This window comes from Triturus cristatus, chromosome 7 (genome assembly GCF_964204655.1).
Source record: "Triturus cristatus chromosome 7, aTriCri1.1, whole genome shotgun sequence".
NCBI lineage: Eukaryota > Metazoa > Chordata > Amphibia > Caudata > Salamandridae > Triturus > Triturus cristatus.
The window spans coordinates 113,503,564-113,520,795 of record NC_140590.1 but is presented as its reverse complement, the minus strand read 5'-3'; positions in this window follow the sequence as shown (position 1 = coordinate 113,520,795).

Here is a 17,232-nt window from a genome sequence, read left to right as displayed (position 1 = left end):
GCAATGTTCAGGAATGTCTCTGCCATCAGAGGTTTTGATTTCTTCATTGCGACTTCCGTAAAAAAGGAGAGCGATAGGCTAGCAAAGATTAGGCTCGGAGTACACTTGCGTCCAAACTATTGAAATTATTGTGCCACCAATAGACCATGTTACATCCTCTCTTTGAACTAAATGTCACCATTTTATTTTGATGAGTGGAATTCATAATTTTTGTCCTCTTGTTTTGCCAGTGTGTAATCTGACTTTACAATCCGACACCAGCAGACATTTTTTATTTACACTTTTTATTGCAATGTTATAGTGCAAGGCTGTTTGACTATTGACTAAGTGCAGAACCAACAGTTCCACAGGTATCTATACTGAAATATTGAACATACCTCAATTTCCATATCTCTGTATATGTGCCTGCTCTATTTATCATTCAAGTGCTTCCTGGTGCAGATTCATTGAGCATTAGAGGCGTGTGCCCGTACCCATATGGAGTAGGGTAATGGAATATCTCGATTTGAGGAATTGTCCTTCAGCTTGAACTGATAAACCTTTTAGGTCAGTTGATCATGCTTAATATTGACTCGGCACAGGTAGCAGGAGGTCATTAGAGTTAAACTCCTGCCTTGTGAGTAGGGTTCATGGCACAGCCTACCTTAAAGGGGTGGGGAATGCCATTTTTAATTAAGGTGAGGTTTTAGGAGACAAGGGTACCCCGATATGTGAACCTGGGGTGATAATGAAGAGTTAAGAACAATGGTTCAAGGATGGCCCAAAAGGGTCCAATAGAAAAGGTGACCCAGGCAGGGTCACTTGTTTTTTAAGATAAGTGAAATCAATTCCGTAGGGAGCAGGAGACAAAGTACGTAAAGGGTCATGTAGGTCAAAAGATAGCAGGTATTTATTTAAACAAAGTCAATTTTAGAATGCTCACAAAATAAGAAAAGCGTGGTGTGAAATAGTGATAGTAGTTTTAAAAAGACATCGCATTGACAACAATATAGTAGTTGAATTCCATAATTGATCTTTACAAGTTATAAAGAATTCATGTTGTGGGGTGGTCGACGGCGTTTCGAACCCAATTATTGGGGTTCATCTTCAGGACAGTGGTGAGCATGTATTTTGAAGTTAAACTGCCCGTAAAGTTCCTAGAGTCTCCAAAGTGGGAGGCAGGGGCTTCAAAGGTTAATTATTTGAAAACAAGCAGCTTGGCAGTACATAGATCCGCCTGGAGAATGTAATTTTCTTTAGAGGGGCGACAGGGCAGTGAATGGGAGCCTGAGGCCGAGCAGTCAGAGACGTCCTGCAGCTGTTGGGGCTGGCTGATGAATGCGGATTTTTAATTAAGCCGTCATCAGCTAAGAGTAAGATTAATCAAGGGTTCCAAAATAACGTGTTAGAGATATCCAGAAGTATTTGCCATGATAAGAAGTTAGTGTGGTAGAAAAATAAGAGAACTAGTGCTCGTCATGGTATGTAAGTGCAGAAGTTTCACAAGTCAGAAAAAATGTCCACGAAAAAGTGACAGCAAAAGTAATATTGGTGGTCACAAGAATCCCAAAGATAAATTAAAGGAAGGGCTCGTCAGAAGAGGTGGCACTTACCAAAATACATTTCTCTTTTGTTGACACTTTTTCGTGGAACTTTTTTCTGACTTGTGAAACTTCTGCACTTACATACCATGGCGAGCACTTATTTTTCTACCACACTAACTTCTTATCACAGGTCTTTCCTTTTTTCCAAACCCCTTTTTTAGTTTCTTCTTCCACCTTCACCGTGCAACACCTTACTTTTAATGACATTTCTTTCCTCCTGTTTGGTTCTTCGCCTATCTTCTCTCTGAATAATCAAGTCACTATCTAGTTGTACTTTATGAACAGTAATAAATAAAAAAAATTTAAAAATTGATTTTAAAACTAAAAGGTTTTATCTATTGTATAATGTTACAGCCCTGAAGAAGCCCATGCTTGGGTGAAACAAGTTGGCTGTATTGAACCTCACCAACATCATGAATAAAATACAACTGTAGAAATACAAGCAACAACGTGGACTCACTATTTATTTAAAACTTGTTGTATTTAATTGAGTTTTGAAGTATATTGCCTCTCATACCCTTGTGCCAAATCTTGTAATTTATGGTCATATAGCAGCTGGCCATCTGAGGCGGGCAATATCTAAATACCTTTTTGTGACTTGTCTTGGTGGTGCGGTCTTCTTTAACCTAGCTGCTAGATTCTCGTATTAGACATATACAGAAGTATGGTTGGTATGCTGCTTTTTAGGTCGACCTTGGGCAGTGCATGCGCTGCTCTGCGAGGCATGCTGTATTCAGGTAGGGACTTGAAGCTCCGCCCACTCTCTGCCCATATTTTTCATTGGCTTGTGTCATCGTCCACTGTAAACTGTGGCTGTTCATTGGTCAATAGGCTTAGTAGTCCCTCCTTAGTTCCACCTTGTCTCATTTTGTAACCTCCCATGGCGACACCTCCTGTTACTTGTGTTGTTACTCGGTAGGCTTTAATTGCAACCTCTGAGCACTATGTTTTCATATAGCTTTGTCCTGCCTGCTGTTGCAGAGAGGACATGCTCTCTCACAACACTATTTTTATTTTTATAGCACAAACGCATTTGCAATGCAATAGGTCTTGTATTTGCTAGAGTTTAAGCTTTTGGCATTGTAAATGACAATGCCTTTTATTTATCTGTTTTAAAAACAACACATAAATAAAAGGCATTGCTATTTACAATGCCAATAGCTCAAACTCTCATAAATGTGAGACCTAGTGCATTGCAAATGCTTGTTTGTTTCACTATTAGTTAATAATATATTTTATATATTGACTATTAGTGCAATAAACATTGACAGAAAATAAAGAGAGTGGAGGCCCAGCTTCCCCTGTGTTCCTGGCCTTGAATTCGCTACCTCTGAGGCCAGGGGTCACAAAGGCAGAGCAATGGGTAGCAAAGGACAAGGCAGCGGTTGCAGTTGTGACCCCTGGAAACCCTAAATGACGTTCATGTGTTCATATTTGTTGTACCTCAAATGCCCAGGTAAATGCAGAAAGACTGCATCATTGTACAGCAAGGCAATGGTTTCAGAAGCTGTCCTGAACCAAGACCTGAGTGGTCTGTTGAAGCAGAAGTTTTAGGGTAGCGGCAGAATCAATCAGATGACATTCTACTGACTCTGTTACAGCTCATCCTGCAATTTAACTCTTAGTTCCTTGCAGATCTGTACCTTGAGAGACCACCTGATGCCAGCGTCCACAAATGGATGTCAGTCTGCTTCCATGCCATTTCAGTACCGACCTCCACTGGTCCAAATTATCGACTCAGATGTCATGAAATGAAATCATGTAATACCAAAACCAGTTCTGCTTTCTAATTAACAGTACTGACTCATCTCAGAGTGGTTTGCATAACCTATGTGGTGGCCTCTGACTCAACACAGAGCATTTCTGCCAGACGTGAGATCTCCCTACAGTGATGATTTTGAAATTAAAAGGAAATATTGCATTTTTTTTCCAGTATTTTTCAATAACACTACCACGGAATTGTTGATTTTCAGTAGAATGGGGGAGAGCTGAAGAATTGTTATGATGGAGATCCCCAAGTGGCTGAGGGAATGACTCCTTACCTCAGTTTCCATGTGGCGTATGCATACCTCCGATCCAATATGTGAAGTTGTTCTCCTGCAGCATTCAAATCAGACCCCCAGAGTCCACATTCATCACTAAAGCCTGAGGAGGGGTCTTTAGCAGGAAAGATTTTGTCAAGCTAAGATTTGTTTGATGATCTTGATCAGCAGTATCCAGTGGAGGGCCACTCTCCCTGATCCATGCTATATTTTCAGGCTAACAAGCCGGTATCATTCAATCAATCAATCAGCATTCGTAGAGGGTGGCACTGCAACCGCTGCGGTTATCTGGTTGCTGGGGTCTCAATCAAAAATCCAGGTCTTGAGGTAACAGCAGGAAGAAAGGAGTAGAAAGAGTCAAAACAGAGGGCAGAAAAACTAGCACAATAGGAAAAACAGAGCAGAAGAGGGCAAAACAGAGGGCAGAAAAGTTCAAACAGGTGGCAGACAAACGAGTAGAAAAAGGCAAAACAAGCAGAATAGGCAAAACAGAGGGATGAATAACAAGCAGAAAAAGGCAAAACAGGGGGCAGAAAAACCAGCGGCGGTCGGGGCAGGTAAGCATGGTGAGACGGGGCAGGAGGATGTTGACAGATGATGGAATAGGATTTATTTATTGATTTAATTTTCCATATTCTGACTTTGACCCGCCCCCACCCTGCAGAAGAGGACAGAAAATTAGCAGAAAAGGCAAAACAGAGCAAGAAACGAGCAGAGGAGGCAACGCAGAGGGCAGCAGTTAGACAGGCAGCAGAGTGTAGAGGACTGCAGGCACGCTGGACAGGAGAACTGTCGCAGGGGAAGCTGGCACGAGGCCCTGGTGGTAAAAGAGTGATATTGCACAGATTGCATGGAAGGTATTCTGAAGTGAATTTTTAAATGTAGACATCTGCGAGCATCTGTGCAGCTCTCCATCCGCCATATGCATTTTCCTCTGAAATTCCCCTGTCCTTTACATTTTTGTTGCAGTTTGTATGGCGCCGGTCCTTGATAACCTTGCAAACTGGATGGCATTTCTCAGAGACACTTATGTGGTAGATACTAACTGTCAATCTCCACAAACAATAATTGAAACACCAAAGGATGTTCTGCTGATGGTGGAAAGGATTCTTTTATCTTGTGCCTTTGGCAAAAAAGCCATATCTACTATTTCCAGAGAGCAATTCACTCAGTGTTGGGAGTCACTGATCTTTTCCTCTTAAGATATATGTCTGACTCTGCTGAGAAGGAGGTCCAAGGACCATTGTGTCCTTTCTAATAAGATGAGGAATAAATCACCTACAAAGAGAAGATTTTGCTTCTCAATAAGAGAAGGCATAAATCACCTGCAAAGGGAATACTTTGCTACTCATTAAGAGGAGGCATAAATCACCTGCAGAGGGAAGACTTTTCTTCTCAATAAGTGGAGGCATAAATTACCTGCATGGGGAAGACTATGCTACTCATTAAGAGGAGGCATACATTACCTGCATGGGGAAGACTTTGCTTCTCAATAAGAATAGGCATACATCACCTGCAGAGGGAAGGCTTTGCTTCTCAATAAGAGGAGGCATACCCCCCCCTGTAGAGAGATGGCTTTGCTTCTCAATAAGAAGAGTCATAAATCACCTGCAGAGAGAAGGCTTTGCTTCTCAATAAGAGGAGGTTTAAGTCCCCAGCAGAAGGAAGACTTTTCTTCTCTATAAGAAGGGGCATAAATCACCTGCAGAGGGAAGACTTTTCTTCTCAATAAGAAGAGGCATACATCACCTGCAGAGGGAAGACGTTGCTTCTCAATAAGAGGAAGCATAAGTCCCCTACAGAGGGAAGACTTTTCTTCTCAATAAGAAGAGGCATAAATCACCTGCAGAGGGAAGACATTTCTTCTCAATAAGAGGAAGCATAAGTCCCCTGCAGAGAGAAGACTTTGCTTCTCAATAACAGGAGGCATAAGTCCCCTGCTGAGGGAAGACTTTTCTTCTCAATAAGAAGAGGCATACATCCCCTGCAGAGGGAAGACTTTTCTTGTCAATAGGAGGAGGCATAAGTCCCCTACAGAGAGAAGACTTTTCTTCTCAATAAGAAGAGGCATAACTCACCTGCAGAGGGAAGACTTTTCTTCTCAATAAGAAGAGGCATACATCACCTGCAGAGGGAAGACGTTGCTTCTCAATAAGAGGAAGCATAAGTCCCCTACAGAGGGAAGACTTTTCTTCTCAATAAGAAGAGGCAAAACTCACCTGTAGAGGGAAGACTTTGCTTCTCAATAAGAGGAGGAATAAGTCCCCTGAAGAGGGAAGACTTTGCTTCTCAATAAGAAGAGGCATACATCACCTGCAGAGGAAAGACTTTTCTTCTCAATAAGAGGAGGAATAAATCACCTGCAGAGGGAAGACGTTGCTTCTCAATAAGAGGAGGCATACGTCCCCTGCAGAGGGAAGACTTAGCTTCTCAATAGGAAGAGGCATAAATCACCTGCATAGGGAAGACCTTTCTTCTCAATAAGAGGAGGCTTAAGTCCTCTGCAGAGGGAAGACTTTTCTTCTCAATAAGAAGAGGCATAAATCACCTTAAGAGGGAAGACTTTTCTTCTCAATAATAGGAGGCATCAGTCCCCTGCAGAGATAAGACTTTTCTTCTCAATAAGAAGAGGCATAGGTCCCCTGCAGAGGGAATACTTTGCTTCTCAATAAGAGGAGGAATATATCACCTGCAGAGGGAAGACTTTTCTTCTCAATAAGAGGAGGCATACGTCTCCTGCAGAGAGAAGACTTTGCTTCTCAATAGGAATATGCATAGGTCCCCTGCAGAGGGAATACATCGCTTCTCAATAAGAGAAGGCATAAGTCACCTGTAGAGGGAAGACTTTGAAGACAGAAATGTACATTAAAGCCTACATAGTTTAGGAGTTTTTCCCCTCACCCCTGAAGAAAATCTCAATAGAGGACAAAGAGGTCTATACTATGTAGTGACATCAACCTTGTGAAGACAGATGTAAAAAAAGCACTAGAAGGGGTTAAAACAATCCCTATGTGACCAGCATCAAATAAGACACATGACACAGTTGCAACAGACACACTCCAAATAGAGGTGCTAAAGCAAATTGAAGAGAAGAATCCGCCTCACCAGAGCATCTTTGCCCTGCACTGTGTGCAGTGCACACCTATTGCGGTGACAGGAACAGCATCTCAACATTAGGAATCAAAATGTGAAAGAGCACTGATAGAAATGTCACCAACAAAAAACCCTTACTTACAAGTAGGCATTTGCCACTAAAAATAAAACACAAAAACAAAATCAATAAAACTTCATTAAGATCGTGCCCTTATATTTACTTCTAGTTAGTTTGAGACTGACCATAGCTGGTTGGCCATAAAGCCTTGCTTACTGTTTTGTACAGTGTATGGTCTTGTCCACTCATAGAGGTTTTGTTCACTTGGATGCCCATGTCAGTTTACACAGCCATAGAGGGCTCCTGAAAGTATAGCTGCATTTTTAGGGTCGAGCCAGCGAGAGCACTCTCTAGCACATGCGTCTCACTTGAAAGACACTGTTGATAACAAAACGGCTTGGAGCCTCCCCCCCGCTCCTTACCAGTTGATGGCTTCCATGGCACTCTTCTTTACAGCCTCATGATTCGTCAAGGCAGGCCTAACATCATTTCTATTCTTTTCTGTAAACCAAGCACTGATTGATTCAACTTAACCAGTGCCCGTCTGCTACTCCTGATGATTGGAATACTATTTTGTGCTTTTTAACTTTGGTTTAGTGCCTTCAAACAGAAGGCATGTGACTGGCATAAACGGGCCGAGCAGGTCAAACAGAATTGGAATGATTTATTTTCAATAGTTAGCTTTCTTTTATTTTGTCAGAAATTATGCTTTAACACATTTTAGTGCAGTACACCCTAATCTAATCTTAAATCTGCCCTAATCCAATCCATGCCAATCCAACCTAAATCACCCCACACCAATCCGTTGCAGACCAATCCAATATACCCCACACCAATCCAATCCACCCCACCCTACTCCAATCCAAACCACTCACCCCAAACTAATCTGCTCAAATCCCCCACACCCCAATCCTCCCAACCTGCCCCACTTCTATCTGACCCATTCCAATTTGCCCCACTCCAATCCAAAGCAAATTGCCCCACTCCAGTCCAAAACAGTCTGCCCCACTCCAATCTTCAACATGTCCAATCAGCCCCACTCCATTCCAAAACAATCTACCCCATTCCAACCTGCTCCACTCCAATCCAAAACAATCCACCCAACTACAATGAGCCCCACTCTGATCCAAAACAATCTGCCCCACTCCAATCTGCCCCGCTCCAGTCTGAAACAATATTCCCCACTCCAATCTGCCCCATTCCAATCCAAAACAATCTGCCCACTCCAATCCACCCTACTACAATCCAAAACAATCTGCCCCACTCCAATCTAAAACAATCTGCCCACTCCAATCCACCCTACTACAATCCAAAACAATCTGCCCCACTCCAATCCAAAACAATTGGCCCACTTTAATCCACCACTCAATGGAAACTAATCTGCCCCACTCCAATCCAAAACAGTCTGCCCCCCTCCAATCTGCCAAATTCCATTCCAAAGTATTCTTTCCCACTCCAATATGCCCCACTCCAATCCAAACCACTCACCCCAAACTAATACACTCCAATCCACCACAGGCCAATCCTTCCAACTTGCCTCACTCCACTTTACCCGCTCCAATCTAAAGCAAATTGCCCCACTCCATTCCAAAACAGTCTGCCTCACTCCAGTTTTCCACACTTCCAATCTGCCCCACTCCAATCCAAAACAATCTGCCCTCTCCAATCCACCACATTCAATGTAAAATAATCTGCCCACTCCAGTCTGCCCCATTCCAATCCAAAACAATTTGCCCCACTCCAATCCAAAACAATCTGCCCCATCCCAATCTGCCCCACTCCAAACCAAAATATTCTGCCCCACTCCAGTCTGCCCCACTCCAATCCAAAACAGTCTGCCCCACTCCAATCTGCCCCATTCCAATCCAAAACAATCGGCCCCACTCCAATCTAAACCACTCACCCAAACTAATCTGCTCCAATCCATCACACCCCAATACTGCCAACCTGCCCACTCCACTCCAAAGCAATTTCCCCCACTCCATTCCAAAACAATCCGACCCACTCCAATTCAAAGCAAACTGCCCCACTCCAATCCAAAACAATCTCCCCCACTTCAATTTCAAAAATCTACCCCACTCCAATCTGCTCCACTCCAACCTGCTCCACTCCAATCCAAAACAGTCTGCCCACTCCAATCTGCCCCATTCCAATTCAAAACAACCAACCCCACTCAAATCCAAAACAATCTGCCCACTCCAATCTGTCCCGCTCTAGTATGAAAGAATCTGCCCCACTCGATTATGACCCGTTCCAATCTAAAACAATCTGCCCTACTCCAATCCAAAATATTTTGCACCATTTGAATCCAAAACCTTCTGCTACACTCCAGTCTGCCCCACTTCAATCCAAAACAGTCTGCCCCACTCCAATATGCCCCATTCCATTTCATAAACAATCTGCCCCACTCCAATATTCCCCAGTCCAGTTCATCCCACTCCAATTGAAACAATCTGCTTCACTCCAACCCAACCAACTCCAATCTGCTTCACTCCAATCCACAACAACCTGCCCCACTCCAATCTGCCCCGCTCCAGTCTGAAATATTGTGCCCCACTCAATTCTGCTCCACTCTAATCCCCTCACTACAATCTGACGCACTCCAATCCAAAACAATTTGCCCCAATCCAATCAAAAACAACCTGCCCCATCCCAATCAGCCCCATTCCAATCCAAAACATTCTGCCCCACTCCAGTGTGCCCCACCCCAATCTGCCCCATTTAGTCCTAGACAATTTGTCTCACTCAAATTCAAAACAATCTGCCCCATTCCAATATACCCCTCTCCAGTGTACCCCACTCCAATCCAAAACAATCTGCCCGATTCCAATCCAAAACAATCTGCCCACTCCAATACATCACACTGAATGCTAAATAATCTGCCACACTCCAACCCAAAACAATTTGACCCATCCAATCCAAAACAACCTGCACCATCCCAATCAGCCCCACTCCAATCAGCCCCATTTAATCCTAGACAATGTGTCCCACTCAAATTCAAAACAATCTGCGCCACTCCAATTTGCCCCACTCCAGTTGACCCCACTCCAATCCAACCCATCGAAATCCAATCTGCTACACTCCAATCCCAAACAATCTGTCCCACTCCAATCTGCCCCGCTCCAGTCTGAAACAATATGAAACAATATACCCCACTCCAATCTGCCCCATTTCAATCTAAAACAATCTGCCCACTCCAATCCACCACTCAATGGAAAATAATCTGCCCCACTCCAGTCTGCCCCACTCCAATCCAAAAAAGTCTGCCCTCTCCAATCTGCCCCATTCCATTCCAAAGAAATATTCTCCACTCCAATATGCCCCATTCCAATCCAAACCACTCACCCCAAACTAATCCACTCCAACCCACCACACCCCAATCCACCCAATTTGCCTCACTCCAATTTACCCCACTCCAATCCAAAGCAAATTGCCCCACTCCATTCCAAAACAATCCTTCCACTCCAATCCACCATACTCAATGTAAAATAATCTCTCCCATTCCAGTCTGCCCCATTCCAATCCAAAACAATTTGCCCCATTCCAATCCAAAACAATCTGCCCCATCTTAATCTACCCCACTCCAAACCAAAATATTCTGCCCCTTTCCATTCTGCCCCACTCCACTCCAAAACAATCTGCCCCACTCCAATCCTACCACTCACCCAAAACGAATCTGCTCCAATTCATCACACCCCAATACACCCAACCTTCCCCACTCCAATTTGCCCCACTCCAATCCAAAGTAAATTTACCCACTCCATTCCAAAGCAATCTGCTCACTCCAAAATACCCAATTACCATCCAAAACAATCTGCCCCACTCCAATTCAAAGCAATTTGCCCCAGTCCAATCCAAAACATTCTTCCCCACTCCAATTTAAAACAATCTGCCCCACTCCAATCTGCTCCACTCCAACCTGCTCCACTCCAAAACAGTCTGCTTACTCCAATCTGCCCCAATCCAAAACAACCTACCCCACTCCAATCCAAAACAATCTGCCCCACTCCGATCCAAAACAATCTGCGCACTCAAAAGAGGCCCCACTCCAATCCAAAACAATCTGCCCCACTCCAATCCAAAACAATCTGCCCACTCCAATCCACCACACTCAATCCAAAACAAGTTGCCCTACTCCAATCCAAAATGTTTTTTTTGCGCCACTCAAATCCAAAACATCCTGCTACACTCCAGTCTGCCCCACTTCAATCCAAAACAGTCTGCCCCACTCCAATATGCCCCATTCCATTTCAAAACAATTTGCCCCACTCCAATATGCCCCACTCCAGTTCATCCCACTCCAATTGAAAACTATTTGCTCCACTCCAACGCAACCAACTCCAATCTGCTTCACTCTATTCAAAAACAGCCTGCCCCAATCCAATCTATCCGTTCCAGTCTGAAATAATCTGCCCCACTCCAATATGCCCCACTCTAATCCCCTCACTCTAATCTGCCTCATTGCAATCTAAAGCATTCTGCCAACTCCAATCCACCCTGCTCCCATCCAAAATAATCTGCCCCACTCCAATCCAAATCAATCTGCCCACTTCAATCCACCACATTAAATTTAAAATAAACTGCCCCACTCCAAACCAAAACAATTTGCCCCACTCCAATTCCAAACAACCTGCCCCATCCCAATCAGCCCTACTCAAATCCAAAAGATTCTGCCCACTCCAGTCAGTCCCAGTCTAATCTGCCCCATTTAATCCTAAACAATTTGCCCCACTCAAATTCAAAACAATCTGCCCCACTCCAATATGCCCCACTCCAGTTGACCCCACTCCAATCCAAAACAATCTGCTTCACTCCAACCCATCCAACTCCAATCTGCTCCACTCCAATCCAAAACAACTTGTCCGACTCCAATCTGCCCCACTCCAATCGATCCCACTCCAATGCCATCATTCCAATCTGCGCCATTCCAATCCAAAGAAGTCTTCCCACTCCAATCCACCCTGCTCCAACACAAAACAATCTGCCCCACTCCAATACAAAACACTCTGTCCACTCCAATCCACCACACTGAATTTGAAATATTCTGCCCCACTCTAACCCAAAACAATTTGCCCCACTCCAATCCAAAACAACCGGCCCCATCCCAATCATCCCCACTCCAATACAAAACATTCTGCCTCACTCCAGCCTGCCCCACTCCAGTTTACCCCGTCCAATCCAAAACAATCTGCTTCACTCCAACCCATCCACCTCCAATCTGCTCCACTTCAATCCAAAACAACCAGCGCCACTCCAATGCGCCTGCTCCAATCTGCCCCATTTAATCCTAAACAATTTACCCCACTCTAATATGCCCAACTCCAATCCAAAACAATCTGCTTCACACCAACCCATCCAACTCCAATCTGCTCCCCTCCAATCCAAAACAATCTGCCCCACTCCAATATGCCTCATTCCAATCTGCCTCAAACCCATCTGCCTCACTCCAGTCTGTCATGCTCCAGTGTGCTCCACTCCAATCCACCCACTCCAATCCAAAGCAGTCTGTCCCACTCCAATCTTCCCCACTCCAATCTGCCCCGTTCTAATCTAAAATAATCTACCCCCTCCAATCCAAAATAATCTGCCCCACTCCAATCCAAAATAATCTGCCCACTCCAATCCACCACACTCAATCTAAAACAATCTGCCCCACTCCAATCCAAAACAAACTGCTACACTCCAGTCTGCCCCACTCCAATCTAAAACAGTCTGCCCCACTCCAATCTGCCCCATTCAATTCCAAAACAATCTGCCCCACTCCAATATGCCACACTCCAGTTCACCCTACTCCAATTGAAAACCATCTGCTCCACTCCAACCCATCCAACTCCAATCTGCTCCACTCCAATCCAAAACAACCTGTCCCACTCCAATCGGCCTGCTCCACTCTGAAACATTCTCCCCACTTCAATCTACCCCACTCCAATCCCATCTTTCAAATCTGCCCCATTCCAACCCAAAGCAATCTGCCCACACCAATCCAGCCGGCTCCAATCCAAAAAAACCTGCCCCACTGCAATCCCAAAAATGTGTCCACCCCAATCCTCCACACTAAATCTAAAATATTCTTCCCCACTCCAACCCAAACAATTTGCCACACTCCAGTCCAAAACAATCTGCCCCATCCCAATCAGCCCCACCCCAATTCAAAACATTCTGCCCCACACCATTGTGCCCCACTCCTATCCAAAGCAGTCTGTCCCACTCCAATCTTCCCCATTCAATACTAAGCAATTTGCCCCAATCAAATTCTAAACAATCTGCCCCACTGCAATATGCCCCACTACAGTTTATGCAACTCCAATCCAAAACAATCTGCTTCACTCTAACCCATCCAACTCTAATCTGCTCCACTCCAATCCAAAACAATCTGCCCCATTCCAATCTGCCTCACTCTGTCTGTCTGTCACGCTCCAGTCTGCTCCACTCAAATCCACCTAATCGAAACCAAAGCAGTCTGTTCCACTCCAATCTTCCCCACTCCAATCTGTTGCACTCCAATCCAAAACAATCTGTCTACTCCAATCTTCCCAATTCAAACTGCCCCACTCTGATCTGCCCCACTCCAATCCAAAACATGCAACCGACTCCAATCCATCCCACTCCAATCTTCCCCACCCCAGTCCAAAACAATCCAATCTGCCCCACTCCAATCCAAAACAATCTGCCCCACTCCAGTCTGCCCATCTCCAATTCACCCCACTCTAATCCACCCACTTCAACCCAAAACAATCTGCCCACTCCAATCTGCCCCACTCCAATGTAAAACAATCAGCCCCACTCCAGTCCATCCACTCCAATATTCCCCACTCAGGGTGACAAAGGCAAAAAGAATAATTGATGGACAGAATGCAGAACAGTGTCATACATTCACCCCAGTACAGAGATCTGGGTGTAAATCCATAATTTGTTTTGCTCCCCATGCCAACCCAGTTCGAATCCAGCCATATGCAAATCAGTCTTTACTATGCACCCAATGGGAACAGTCTAGCTCGAACTGCTAGGCCAGGCCCTCCCTGGACAGGAATAAGCAACATGCATCCTGGGACCAGTTTAGGGGTTATACCCCTCATCAGCCAGGATAGTCTGACTCTAGTGTCATGGAGAGCACAGGACCCACGTCTGGGCATACAAATCCCACTCAAGGTGGCAAATGCAGAAAGAACAATTGATGGACAGAGTGCAGAACAATGTCATATATTTACCCAAGTACAGAGATCTCAGCCTAAATCTATTGTTTTTTGGCTCCCTATGCCATTCCAGTTTGAACCCAGCCATATGCAAAACAGTCTTGACCCTGCGCCCAATGGGAACAGTCCAGCCTGAACTGCCAGGCCAAGTCCTCCCTGGTCTGGAAACAAGTGTCCTAGGACAATCCTAAACCATTTGCCCCACTCCAATTCGCCTTACTTTCAATCCAAACCACCTCACCCCAATTCACCCACCCCATCCCAATCCACCACAACCCATCCCACTCCAATCTCATCTATCCCATACCAATCCAATCCACCCCAATCCAATCTACCCCACTTCAATCAAAGCCACCTCACCCCAAACCAATCAACCCCACTCCAATCCAAAACAATCTACCCCACACCAATCTGCCCCACTCAATCCAAAACAATCTGCCTCACTCCAACCCAAACCAATCTGCCGCACTCCAACCCAAAACAATCTGCCGCACTCCAATCTGCCTCACTCCAATACAAAAAAGTGCCCCACTCTGATCATCCCCTCTCCAATCCAAAACAATATGCCCCACTTTAATCTAACCCCACTCCAATGCAAAACAATGTACCCATTACAATGTAACCCACTCAATCTAAAACAATATGCCCCACACCAGTCTGCCCCACTCAATCCAAAACAATCTGCCCCACTAAATCTAAAATAATCAGCTCCGCTCCAGTTTGCCCTCACTCCAATCCAAAACAATTTGCCCCACTCCATCCGAATCTGTTCAACTCCAATCCAAAACAATCTGCCCCACTCTAATCCAAAACAGTCTAACCCACTACAATCTGCCCATTCCATTCCAAAACAATCTGCCCACTAAACTCTAAACAATCTGCCCCACTCAAATCCAAAACAATCTGCCACACTCAAATATATGCAAAAAGAACAATTGATGGACAGAATGCAGAACAATGTCATACATTCACCCCAGTACACAGATCTGAGCCTAAATCCACCATTTGTTTTGCTCCCCATTCCATTCCAGTTCAAACCCAGCCATATGCAAATCAGTCTCGGCTCTGGCCCAATAGGAACAGTCCAGCCTATACTGCGAGGCCAGGTCCTCTCTGGGCTGGAACAAACAACAAGCATCCTGGGACCAGTTTCAGGGTTACACACTTCATCAGCCAGGATAGATTGACTCCAGTGGCATGGAGAGCACAGGAACCATGTCTGCGCATACCCGTCCCACTCGGGGTGTCAAATGCAAAAAGAACAATTGACGAACAGAATGCAGATCAATGTCATACATTCACCCCAGTACAGAGATCTGGGCCTAAATCTATCATTTTTGTCGCTCCCCATGCCATTCTAGTTTGAACCCAGCCATATGCAAATCAGTCTTTACCCTGAGCCCAAGGAAACAGTACAGCCTGAACTGCCAGGCCAGGTCCTCCCTGGACTGGAAACAAGCAACCTAGGACAATCCTAAACAATCCGCCCCACTCCAATTCGCCTTACTTTCAATAAAAACCAACTCACCCCAATTCACCCATGCCCATCCAATCCACCACAATTCATCCCACTCCAATCCAATCTACCCCACACCAATGCAAGCCACCATAATCCAATCTACACCACTTCAGTCCAAGCCACCTCACCCCAAACCAATGAACCCCACTCCAATTCAAAACAATCTACCCACACCAATCTGCCCGACTCATTCCAAAACAATCTGCCCCACTCCAATCCAAAACAATCTGCCCCACCCCAACACGAAACAATCTGCTGCAGTCCAATTCCAACTCCATTTAAAAAAATGCCCCTCTCCAATCATCCCCTCTCCAATCCAAAACCATATGCCCCACTCTAATCTGCCCTACTCCAATGCAAAACAATGTGCCGACTACAATCTGCCCCACTATAATCTGCTCCACTCCTATCCAAAGCAATCTGCTCTACTCCAATCTTCCCTGCTCCAATCCAAAACAATCTGCCTCACTCCAATCAGCCACACTCCAATCCACCCCAATCCAATCCAATCCAATCCAATCCAATCGACCCTACCCCACTCCAATCTAGCAAAATTCAATCTACCCCACTTCAGTTCACCCCACTCCAATCCACCCCAACCTACCCCACCCCAATCAAGTTCACCCTACCCCACCCCAATTCACCTCAATCCAATCCACCCCACTCAATGCAATCCACCTCACTCCCATCCAACCCACCGCACTGCAATCCAATCTACTCCAATCCACCCCACCCCATGCCAGTCCAATCTACCCTGCTAAAATTCAATGCACCCCACTTCCAGTCCAATCCACCCTACTCCAATCCAATCCACCCCACTCCAATCCAATCCACCCCAGACTGATTCATTCCACACCACTCCAATTCAAAACACTCACCTCAACCAACACACTACATTCCTTCCAGCCCACCGACTCTGATCCTCACAGTCCAATCCTCCCCATTTCAATCCAAAACAATCTGCCCACTCCAACCTGCCCCACTCAATCTAAAACAATTTGCCCCACTCGAGTCTGCCCTCACCAATCCAAAACAATCTGCCCAACTCAATCTAAAATATCTGCCCCACTACTGTTCGCCACACTCCCATCCAATAGAGTCTGTCCCACTCCATTCCAAAACAATCTGCCCACTCGATCCTAAACAATCTATCCCACTCAAAACCAAAACAAGCTGCCACACTCAAATATATGCCCCACTCCAGTCCACTCCACTCCAATCTACCCCACTCCAGTCTGAAACAATCTGCTCTAGTCAAATCCATCCAACTCCAATCTGCCTCACTCTAATCTGCCTCACTCCCATCTGTCCTGCTCTCGTCTCCCCCACTCCACTCCAATCCACCCCACTCCAATCCAAAGCAGTCTATCCCACTCTAAACCACCCTACTCCAATCTGTCACACTCCAATCCAAAACAATCTGCCCACTCCAATCTGGTCCACTCCGATCTGCCCCACTCCAATCCAGAACAATAGGCCCTACTACAATCCATCCCACTCCAGTCTTCCCCACTCCAGTCCAAAATAATCTCTCCCACTCCAATCCAAAACAATCTGCCCACTCTAATCTGCCCCACTCCATTCTACCCCAATCTAATCCAAAACCATCTGCCCCACTCCAGTCTGCCCATCTCCAATCCACTCTACTCCAATCGAAAACACTCTGCACCACTCTAATCCATCCACCCCAGTCTTCCACATGCCAATACAAAACAATCTACCCAATCCAATCTGCTCCACTACA